Source organism: Pinus tabuliformis, chromosome 2_1, assembly GCF_031772625.1.
Source record: "Pinus tabuliformis cultivar Carrire ecotype Pingquan chromosome 2_1, CPIR1, whole genome shotgun sequence".
NCBI lineage: Eukaryota > Viridiplantae > Streptophyta > Pinopsida > Pinales > Pinaceae > Pinus > Pinus tabuliformis.
This window is the reverse complement of record NC_142299.1, coordinates 175265857-175276035: the sequence shown is the minus strand read 5'-3', so window position 1 is coordinate 175276035 and position 10179 is coordinate 175265857.

Sequence of the window (10179 nt, the reverse complement as noted above, 5' to 3'; positions counted from 1 at the left end):
CTTCCTCAAGGTTAATGATTTGAGGAGGAGGCTGGGAGGTCCGACCTTCTTCTCTTTGTTTCAGAGTTTCTTGTAACGCTGCCTGTGCAGCCTCTGATTCTCCCAGCTTTTCTTGTGTCTGGATACGCTGCTTGTAGAGAGACACCAGCAAAGCTGTGGCATCTTGATCATGCCTTTGTTGAGCTACTTCATCTGTTTGAGGGTGAATTTTGGCCGGGCGTTTGACCTTTCTCCTCAAAGCTGCCATATCTGCATCCCTCAATTTTAATATTTCTTGTATGCCCTTGATATCTTTGGGATCATGCCCAATATCAATAATTATATCTTCTAAGGACCTTATTCTATTGTCCTTTGCTTGGGAGGATGCCCTTTCCAACTCAAGTTGGGCAGCTGTATTATTAAGGCTATTTTCTAGCCTGTAGTTATCCAATGTCTTGTCTGCCAAGGAAGCATAGACCATCTCACCTGTTTGTTTATGCAATTCAATTTTATCCATTGGGTGGATGTCCTTGGCCAGGACCTCAAGATTGGTCCTTAAGTAATCTGAAGGAGACTTTGGCTGCAAAGTAGTTGGCATGAAGTGACTCATGATCATCTTGCCCTCCTCGACATCATATGCAGACATTAGTCACTGCTGGTTGGTGGGGGCCATTTTCAACAAATGGTTATACAGTTGTATTTTTATGGGCTCATTCCTTTTCTTTATTTCAATGAACTGCTGTTTAATGCTCAGTTCACCCTCTCTCTGCTGGCTAGAGGAGCTGACTTCTCCTCCTACTGTCCTCTCTTGTTCCTGTTGGAAGGAACTTGCAGATGCCTCCAAACTGGGCGGGCCCATACCCAAAGATTGCCCTATAGGCATCTCTTCCTCTGAAAGGGGATTCATCTTGTGCCTCTTCTCACCATGACTTATTGATGTAGTCAAGGGAGTCTCTCTATCCCTTTTCCTGCTTACATCCTCCTTTTGTGGAGTTTGGAGGACTGAGGTTTCATTAACAGCTTCTTGCCTAGGAGGTACTATGTTTTGAGCCTGCTGCTCAGTGAGAATTGGGGCCTCAACTGCCCCTTCTTGCTGTGTGGGCTGCTCTCTGTCATGCTGCCCTTCTCTTTGCTGTGATTCCTGTTGTTGCTGTTGCTCTACCTGCTGCTGCACTTCTTCTTGCTGTTCCATCTCTTTTTCTGCTTGCCCTTCAGTCATGGGAGGTGGCTGTTCCTTCTCCACCTGCTTTTCTTTGCCTTTGCTGGATGTCTGTTGAGTGTCCATGGCAGTCTGCTGATGTGTTGTTGAAGATGAGGCAGCTGCTCCAAGTTGCCTTTGATATGAGGGGGAAACCTGTCCACAAGTTTCCAAGTCAGCTTCTTTTTGAAGATTCCTAGCCTCTCTCTCTAGTATCTGCTCTCTAGAGATTGGCTCTTCTAGAGTGCCCTCTTTCCAGCTTAAATAATTTGCATACTTTTCAATATGAGGTAGCCTAACATGTAAATAGTTACCCAATTTGTATCTTATCCTTCTGAGGGAGATAAAATGATTACGGTCATAAGGTATCCATTTAAAACTGGTTTGCAATTTGAAACCCTCTAAGATCATATCTGCCTCCTTCCATCCCTCCTCTCTTTTATTGTATAGAAAAGGGCCTAGCTGGTTCCTTACCTTCAGCTACACGTTCTTATTCCTACTTTGGAAATGGAAGCAGTCTGCACTTCCAAACTGCCTGAAGTATTCTAGGGCAAACAGTCTCATAGGGACATACCTTGGCAGCCTGTAAGGGTCCAACTCACAGCCATATACTCTGATCACTGTGTGGTGTTGGTAAAAATACCAATCACCAATGCTGTAGGATTTGGAGAGATGGAGAATTCTCTGCATGTCATCGGTTAACCTTGGAGGAGGGACACCATACAACAATGTCATAGCTGGGTGAATGAACAAGTCTATAAATTCACAGTATGTATATGGTGATTGAGAAACATTATGGAAAACTGAAGTCCAAAATACAACTGACCTTGGACTTCCCTGGGCACTGAGTTTCTTGAGGGGAATGGAGAAACTGTCTGGTTGATAAAACAAGAACAGGTGGTAGATGTATGAGGTGAATCTGAACACCCTCTCCCTTGGTAGATTCATAAACTGTTCATGTATCTTTTCTGCAATATAGGTGGCATAGTCATAGTGTACAGCTGGAGGCTTTCCAGGAGAAAACATGGACATCATTGCCATTATAGTGTCATCAACATCCTCAATTCCCCTGTATCCCAGGACATAGCTGATCAAATCCACTAGCATTCTGCCCAGGTCATTCAGGTAGTGATATCCAATAGGAGGAGTCCTTATAGTTTCAGAGCTTGGCTGTACAAATAACTGGTTAATTTTGGTAATCTGGGCACTTGACAAATTACTCCCCTTCTTTATTAAATCCAGCATGGAGAGGGGGGTCAATGGCCTGGCAGTATGGAAATGCAGCATCTCATTTATGGTTTCTGGGGTGATAAAGAACAAAACTGAGCTTGTAGGACTGAGAATAACTCTCTGGCAAGGATCATAGCATTCCTGGCATTTATGGATCAAGTCTGGAAGGGCATTGACTTGAGGGAGGTTGTAGATGGGCAAATTTGAGTCCCAAATCCCTAAAATATCAGCTCCATTAAGGTGTTGAGCTTTTAGTTCATTGAGCATATGAATATTAAACTTAGAGTTCATTGGGAACCAGTCTAACATCTGATGATCCATGTCTCCCAGGGCTTTCCATTCTATTTCCCTTTGAGGGGCATTCAGAGGCTGAACATTCAGGGCTATTGGTGTCTCCATAGCTAATGAGGCTTCTGATTTGTATATGAACTGGTTCGAGTGAGCAGAATAACACAGAGGAGTTCTTATGCAATGGAAGTGCGAATTTCAAGGAATAGAGGGTAAATTGAGCAAATAGCAATTGAAATACTGTTTAAAGAAGTGATTAAAACAGTAGCAGGACTGATAGGAGTGTTTCTATGGTGAATTTAGTCAGTCGAGGCTTCTAGTTCACGACTGCGTGAACTAGTTGTGAGTTCAGGTCAATTTGTCGAATGTGGGCTCTGCAGAAGGTTTATTGCTCCACCAGTTTGAAATAGGTGCAGGTCACTGGGTAATTGATGGTGAAATCAGTGTTTTCAGGCCTTCTTAAACAGTTTGTTTGCAGAAATATGATAAAACCAGGTACAGGGATTTATCTTGAGAAATACCTTGCGAATGGCCGATAACAGGTTGCAATTGCAGGTACAATGGAGGCGCCGACGGTTTCGGGATCAAATTTGGCAGGTTGGCGTTGGTTTGAACGTAAACAGCATGCAGAAATAACAACAGTCTCTTTTGGCAAAAGTGGAAAAAACATGAAATTTTGGCCAATATATGGATTTTTGGCATATTGGCGCGTTTTTGGGATGACGTCAGCATGACGTCATCAGGTGGGGTCGAGGTCAGATGACGTCAGCAGGACGTCACTGGGTGAGGTGGCAGGCTGTGATTGGTCCACGGATATGATGAAGTGGCAGACGTATCAGCGCGGGGGCAGACGAAGGAGCTGATGCGGTGGCGGGGTGGCAGTGACGTGGCTCTGACGTGGGGATGACGCAGGCCCGACAAAACTGGTGGTAAACAGAAAGGCGGTAATGGTTTTCTCGAACCGCCTACGATACGGCGATGGTTTTGTCAGAGGGCAACCCGAGAAATTGTGAGGGCGACGCGTGGCAAAGACCTGACGTCACCCTCTGACAGTTTCTCGGGTGCTAAATGTCGGACGTCGGGCCCAACCCGATATGTATAATGGCCGTCCGATCAAAAGCGCTCGATCGGACGGTTGACGGGTTGATGAGTTGTGCGGTTGATACGACAACGGAAAATGGATTAAAATAATATATTTTTTTGGGGTCTGCGCCCGGCAGAAAACCTTTGGGATATGGTGGTTTGCAATGTTTTCCAATGCATTTTTTGGAAAAAATAATGCGGGCGGATACTTTGGATAAGCGGAAAAAAGAGGGTTTTGATGTTATTTTGCAATTTAAAGCGGGTATGGGTAAAAATGGGTCTTTTATAAGGTTTTCTCAGCAAATGAAGGTTTTAATGGGCCAAATGAATTTAGAAGAGGGGAGGGGGGTTAGACTTAGGTTTATCAAAGTGACCAGATGTCATTTTGACCCCTGACAGAGAACATATGGCTATAATGCCAAGGGGAGGGATATTTATAAAATGTTTGGGGTTTATACACCATGGTGTTATAATACTAGGGAAAGGGTAACATAGGGGGTTTATATAATAAAGTTAGGGGTTAATATGGATGAAAGGAGTGGATGAGGGAAGATAATACTAAGTTTATTTGAAAATAACTTAGCTTAGGGAGTAGATCAAAATGAAAAGAGTTTTAGACAAGAAATGTGGCTTCTAATAGGACTAAGAATCACCATAAAACCACCATTTCTTCCATGAATCTCAGCTGATGAGGGGATATTAGTAATGAATGGGAAAGGGGATAAGTGGGAAGTTAGACATGCTTCTTTGCTTTGCTGCAACCTGATAGAGAAGAGGGACTTCTCAATCCATTGACTTTGCTTTGTGAAATAGGTTAGCACACCTTCAATTGTAAGGAATGACACTTCTGCAACCCCATCTACCTACCCATCTACTTGCCTAGCACTTTTTATTTCTTCTTGGAGGGTGCACTTGGACTTGTAGACCCTTATTTGCCTTTTATTTTCTTTGGATTTTTCCTTTTGATTTTCTATCTACTGCTACCCTTATTTCTTCCAAGGTCCCAGATTAAGCAGTTGGGAGCCTTACTTCTCTACCTAAGCTACTTGTCTGCCAAGATTAAACAGTTTGGACAAACTTCTTTCTCTATTCTACAACTGAAAATTTAAAACATGGCATGATCCAGATTAGGCTGTTGGACCATCCATCAAAATTGAGTCCACATCAAGCTATAAGCACAGATTGTATTCTCTTGGAAATATGTGATCTTTGCATCATCAAAGCAGAGCATATTTGGACCTTTTCATTGTCAATCATGAAATATGAAACCTATTGATATAGGTAGCTAACAGTGGCTCCACATGGGGATGGTTTTTCATTTGAAAGACCAAGAACAGCAGGTCAGATTGCCTTGCCCCTTGACTGCTTTTATCAAAATTTTGAAGTTTGCTGCTTTGAAATGCCAAAATTGTGTACTTCCCTTCTTGGTAGACTTCTGATCCTATTTACCTTTTGCTGACAGTTAAGAAAACTTGAGGAATTGCATTTTTACATCTTAATAGAAAATAATATATACATCTGGATATGTACAAGGGAAAACTCAAGCTACACTTATGGGTGGTAGTCAAAATAGTGCTTGAGCATCCTGCCATTCACATGACCTTCATCCAAATCAGTTTCATTAAGACTTTTAAGGAAATAAGTGTTGTTTCCTTGTACTGCTTGGACAACAAATGGTCCTCTCCAAAGGGAATCAAATTTTCCATGTTTTCCTTTATCCTCTCTTCTTGAATTCCACTTGAGGACTTTGTCACCAACGTTGAAATCTTCTGCCTTAGTTCTTCTTTCAAAGGCCTTCTTTAATTTTTCTTGTAGAACTTGAACTCTGCTGAAAACTTGGTCTCTAGTTTGCTGTAAACATATTATTTGATTTATCCTTCTTTGCATATCATTTGGTTCAGCTTGGCTTTCTTGAAGAAGTTTCATAACAGGCACCCCTAGTGATGAAGGGAATTTGGCTTCTAATCCATAAACCAACTCATATGGGCTGGTCCCAATTGATCTCTTGGTTGTTAGTCTATCTGCCCACAGGGCATTCACAAGCTTCTTATGCCAATTCTTTTTGTTCTCTTCTAGCACTTTCTTTATAATGTTTACCAGGCTTTTATTTGATGACTCAGCAAGACCATTACCTTGGGGATAGTATGCAGTAGAATGGCCTAAGGTAATGTGAAATTTGTGGCAGAAATTCACCATTTTCTTAGATCTGAAAGCAGCAACATTGTCTGTTATTATTTTGTCAGGACAACCAAATCTAGCCAATATGTTATTCTCCAAAAACTGAATGATTGTTGAATCATTTGCTTGTCTGCATGGAACAACTTCAATCCACTTAGTGAAGTAGTCTGTGGCTGTTAAGATCCATCTATGTTGGCCTGAAGATGAGGGATGAATTTCCCCAATGAAATCCAAGCCGCATTGTTGAAAAGGTCTCTCTGTTGCAATAGGCTTTAAGGGAAGTGGAAGTAACTGTCTCTTTCCCTCAAACACTTGACATTTATGACATGAGATGGTGAATTTCTTGACATCAGAGAACATGGTGGGCCAGTAGTAACCAGCCCTTAGTATTTTATCCACAGTGGAATTCCAGTACAAGTGTCCACCACAGTCACCTGCATGAAATTCTTTTATGATATTGTCAGTTTCATTCTCAATTAGGCAGTTTAGCAATATCCCTTCATGGTTTTTCCAAAATAAATTTCCATCTATAACACAGAATTTAGAAGCTTTCATTTTTAAGAACCTACATTTAGTTCTGGACAATCCTGGGGGAGCACACAGGTTTTTCAATACATAACATATATCAGAGTACCAAAGGGATTGTTCAAAGGCTACATTGATCTTTGGAGTCGCCAGCTCCGGTTCACTGTCCAGCTGGTTGATGTCTAAGGCTTGGAAATTTGCTTCTGTCATTAGTTTGGCCAAACCTTGCCCTTTTATTAGTTTTGTAGGTTTTATCTCAATATCAAATTCCAAAATGTTGGCAATCCAATTTCCTCTTCTGCCCTCTAAATTTTCTTGGGTGAGAATGTCTTTAACAATGGGGCTTGGTACATAGGCTATAACATGTGAATAAAGGATGTAAATCCTAAAGTCTTTGATGGCCTTGACCAAAGCATAAGCTTGCTTCTCCATGATTTGATATTTTAGGGGAGCATCTCTAAGAGCTCTACTAAATAAAGCAATGGGTTTCTCATTTCCTTGGTCATCTTTCTGTAACAAAAAAGCAGCAATAGTATGCTGGGAGGCAAAAGAGAAAATGATAAATTCTCTGTCAAATTGAGGATTTGTCAAGACTGGGGTTTGGGTAAGGGCCAGCTTTATACCTTCAAAGGCTTGATTTGCTTCAACAGTCCATTTCACTTTTGAATCTTTCTTTAGCATGTTATTTAGTAATCTGATTAGTTCTGCTAAGTTTGGGATAAACCTTCTCAAGAAATTGATTTTTCCCAAAAATCCTTGCAATTCTTTGATATTTCTTGGGTGGGGCATTTGTAAGATAGCTTGTATCCTGTCTGGATCAATCCTAATGCCATCTTTAGAAATGATATGGCCTAATAGTTTACCTTCCTCTAGACCAAACAGGGATTTCTTGGGATTCAATGAAATTCCATATTTCCTGCATGTTAGGAAAATCTGCCTTAAGTGTTTTAAATGTTCTTGGTCAGATTTTGAAAAAGGTGTGAGGTCATCTAAGTAAATGACTAAAAAGTCATGAATCTCCTTTGCAAAAGCAATATCCATTGCTCTTTGAAATGTTGCCCCTGCATTTTTCAATCCAAAAGGCATTTTTACATATTTGAAAGTTCCCCATGGGGTTGTAAATGCAGTTTTGTCTTGATCATCAGGGTGTACTAAGATTTCGTTAAAACCCGAGAATACATCAAGTAATGAGATTCTTGAGGCCCCTACCACTCTTTGGAGAATGTGATCCATCTTGGGTAAGGGATAATTGTCCTTTAAGGAAACTTGATTCAAGTTCCTTAAGTCAACACATAGCCTTATTTCTCCAGTTTTCTTTCTTGTAGGGACTAAGTTTGAAATCCACTCAGAGAATCTGATAGGTGCTATGATGCCTGCCTTGAACATTTTCTGTACCTCTTGTTCCATTGCTGGGAGAAGCATAGGATTGATTCTCCTCAATTTTTGTTTAAAGGGTTTTTGATCAGGCTTGAGAGGGATAGTATGCTGGATAACAGAGGTATCATAGGACTTTAGATCCTCATAACTCCATGCAAAGACATCCTGGAACTCTTTAAAGAGGTCAATGTATTTAGGCCTTTGATCAGGAGGTAAAGATGCAGACAATTTTATTATTTTGGGTTTGTCAATGGTACCAATGTTGCATTCTTCAATGGCTGCATTTAAGGGCTGCATTTTTGGTTTTCTGGGAATATCATTTGAATCAAAGATGTCCTCTAGTGGAGTTAGGACTGTTGGCAGAAAATTGTCTTTCAGCTCTATGATTTCAGTTTCATCATTGGCCACTTCTTCACAATTGATTGGTTGAATTTGCTGAATGTTTTCCTTGTTGAAGATAGTTGGGTTTAGCACTTGTTTTGCTGTTTTGGGTGACATTGGGTGGTTAGTCTGTTCAAACTGTATTTGTGATTGACTTGCTCTTTCAAGTATTTGTGATTGACTTGCTCCTTCAAGTATTTGTGATTGACTTGCTCCTTCAGTGTCAATATTTAGTCCTGCAAATTCTTGTTGCAGCGTTAAAAAATTGTTTATTTGCATATCATCCTCAAATACTTGCCAATATTTAACATTGTTTGGGATGGAGGGTCTGTGTTTTATCTCAGCTGTGAAACAATTGTTAGGTTCCAATGGTGATTTGCAAGTACTAGCAAATGTGGCCAAACTATGAGCATGCAGATTGTGGGTTCTAGGAATTTTAGTGATTTGGAATTCAGAGAAAAAGTTTAGTACCTCAGCAACAACAGACCTATAAGACCTTAGTCTTTTGTCATTGGTGACAAAATTTCCCTTCACTTGTTGGATAACTAAATCTGAATCTCCCATGATTGAAACCCTGGCAGCTTGCAAGAACTTTACTAACTTGAGGCCTAGTAAAATAGCTTCATATTCTGCCATGTCATTAGTACATCTGAAGTTTAATCTATAGGCTCTGCCTTCTGCATGACTGTTTTCTTTATTGTGTACCCAAACTCCAGCTCCTGACCCTAATTTGTTGACTGAGCCATCAAATTCAAGGAACCATAGAATATCTTGTTGTGAAGGAGATTTAATAATCTGTTCATGGGCTGGCAATGTAAGTTGAAGTTCTGGTTTTTCATCTGGCTTGTCTTCTAGGACAATCTCATCATTTGATTGAATATGCTTGACAACTAGAGCAGTAACAGTGTCTAGTGATTGATTGACTGTTGTTTCATGGGTGGTAGTTCCTTCATTAGTGTCTTCCTCTTGTATGAGTATCTTGGTTTCAACATCATTTTTTGAGAGAGTTGTGCTGTCATTGAAAAGAATGTATGAGTCTATGTCTGAATGGACAACATATATGGGAAAGTTTTGAGGCTTTTCTTCACTGCTGACCATGTATTTCATGAGTGTTTCTCTGTATAGTCTTTTTGGTTGCCCAAAAACAGAGATGGTGGCATATGACATGTCTAATTGTAGGGAACCTTGAAGTTTAGCTCCCCATGATCTTGATAACAGCATCCCATACTTAGGTGGGATATCAGCAACTACAACATCCATTAGAATTGTTTTGTTTGGGTATTGAACCAGAGACACACATAAATCTTTTATGAGACCTAAACACTTGACTTGGCTGGAGTCAAAGGAAAACAGGTCCTTGTATGGTCTTGTTATATCTAGATTCAGTCTCTCCATGACTGCTTTTGGCATGAGATTGTGAGAGGCACCTGAGTCAAACATTGCATTATGTAATATTTTATCATGAATATGTAAGCTGACATAAAAAGGTAATATCCCTGTGACTACTATTTTTCCATCCACTTCTGGGCCAAACAGTAATTCTGGGGTGTCATCCAACACATTGACATCATCTTTGATGCTGGTGAGTTGAAGGGACTTCTTGATCTGTTGTTTGTAAATGTCATGCTTGGCTAGTTCTGAGAGAGGAATTGCTATCTTTAGTTTGCCAATTTCAGTTTCTAGGTCAAAGGGTTTTTCAGATTGGGTCTTAGGGTTATGGATACCAGTCCTTTCCTTGTTCCCTAAATCTTCTTCTTGATTCTTATCTTGATTTTGGGACTTGTCCTTTTTACTCATCTCTTGAGGAGTAACATTTAAATTAGGGTGGGAGGATGAAGTAGCCATAGGCTGTTGTTTTAAGGACAATGGTTCAATGATCTCTTCAATAATTACTTCTTCTGTAGGTGAATTTATTTTGTCATTAGGCCCTGTGACTATGG